Source organism: Astatotilapia calliptera, chromosome 11 (assembly GCF_964374335.1).
Source record: "Astatotilapia calliptera chromosome 11, fAstCal68.1, whole genome shotgun sequence".
NCBI classification, from domain to species: Eukaryota; Metazoa; Chordata; class Actinopteri; order Cichliformes; family Cichlidae; genus Astatotilapia; species Astatotilapia calliptera.
Genome location: NC_137432.1, coordinates 1,677,307 through 1,678,994, shown reverse-complemented (window position 1 = coordinate 1,678,994; position 1,688 = coordinate 1,677,307). Strand labels below are relative to the sequence as shown.

Sequence of the window (1,688 nt, the reverse complement as noted above, 5' to 3'; positions counted from 1 at the left end):
CAGGACTGTTGACCTTGGGCAGTTCACTAGGTGTCGGTGTCATCAATTTCACCCCGATGTTTAACCCAGAATCACAGTTTCTCTAAAAATAGGTTACAAGAAATCAAATGTATCCCAAATACCTGTATCCTGTCAGAAGCTAGTTTCGTAAAGGAGATTGGTAGTAGCTGCTCCACCACAGGAACAATAAGGCTTCCAGCACACAATGGACACCACACTTACTTAGCATAAACACATTTATTTGACACAATTTTAAATAATAAACCCCTTTTTTTTGTAGTGTCTTTCCACTCAGTGTCATAAGAAAAATAAAATAAATAAATAAAAACAAATATGTATCCTTTAAGGTCCTTTGGCCAAAAGAAAATCACCTGAGCTCAGGGAAAAATAAAGCGCATCGTTGGGGCCCTTTGAATTGTTCCTACCGCTCTGTTGGAACGGTGTAGCATCCAATAATAGCATCCAGCAAGCAGCAACGACCATCTATTTGCCAGGACGGTTCGGCAGAGTCATCAGATGAGGACTTCCACAAGGCAGTTCATCCAGTAGGATCCAGGGCACCAAAAGGGCAAACAAACCAGCCTACACACAAGTGTGCAGAAGAATTAACTGAAATGTTCATAAGTCTCAGTACCACTGACTCAGTGTCCATGTCACTAACGGCTTATTTAACAGACTTACCATTATAATAATACAGGTTTGTCAAAATACAACATAACAGAACATAAATGCCGTTAACAATGCTTATTAATGCTGTTCTCTTAGGCATAACATAATAACACTGTAACTGACCTCGTGTCGGCCGCCATTTCAGGACATTAGCTAGGCTCACTTAACGGCTAGCTTGCTAACAGTCAGCCAATAACACACGTTATACAATATTTAGCCTCTTTCTTAACAACATGACAGCGGTAGATTTGATACCTCGCTGCAGTATAATAAGGCACAAAACATTTCATACGAACATGAGCTGCACGCTAACTCACCAGAGGAGTTCGTGTAATGGCGAATGCTGTCGGACTCAGCTCCGCTTCACATTTGTAACCGCTACAAGACTTTTTCCTAACAACATATTAAATCATTAGCTTCACATATAAAGGTTTTTAAAACTATTTACAGCAACTCAAATGTCTACTGTACCCGAATTTCCAGCTCGTAGAGGGCACGAGAGCAGCATGCGCCTCATCGGACGAACGGAAGGAAAAACTCTGTAGCTGGACTAGAGAGTGGCTATGCGCACGGCACAGTGGTGCGTTCAGTAACCACAAATAATCAGAAATCCCATACTCAAACAATGATCTGGGTTACACTCTGAAACAATAAGTTCCGTTGGAGCCTTTCAACGCCTCTCTCTGTCTCTGCTAGCAAAGTTGACCCACACAACAAAGTAAAGCTATTTTTCAGCTACGAGCCGACAGGGACCCCGCCGTATTAGCCAGAGGTCCCTTTACTACGGTTCGGAGTCGCGGACCTTCAGTAATAGTAATAAATCACAGCAATAGTACATTCACGTTGTTGTAAAAAGCATGATAATATATTAAGTAATCCAAAGTATTCAGAATACGTTACTGTCATTGAGTAACGTAACGGAATACGTTACAGAATACATTTTGGGGCATGTATTTTGTAATCTGTAATGGAATACATTTTAAAAGTAACCTTCCCAACACTGCCGACACTGAAGCCAG

The 1,688-nt window shown here is 41.3% G+C and overlaps 1 long non-coding RNA gene across 1 annotated transcript; it reads right to left on the bottom strand.

Moving 5' to 3' along the window:
• Positions 1 to 222: 222 nt before the first annotated feature.
• Positions 223 to 1,276, bottom strand: LOC145431897 (uncharacterized). Its single transcript, XR_013912210.1, has 3 exons — positions 1,141 to 1,276; positions 987 to 1,062; positions 223 to 582 (listed from the first exon to the last, which is right to left on the bottom strand). It is a non-coding gene; the product is annotated as an uncharacterized LOC145431897 (long non-coding RNA).
• Between the last annotated feature and the right edge of the window lie 412 nt (positions 1,277 to 1,688).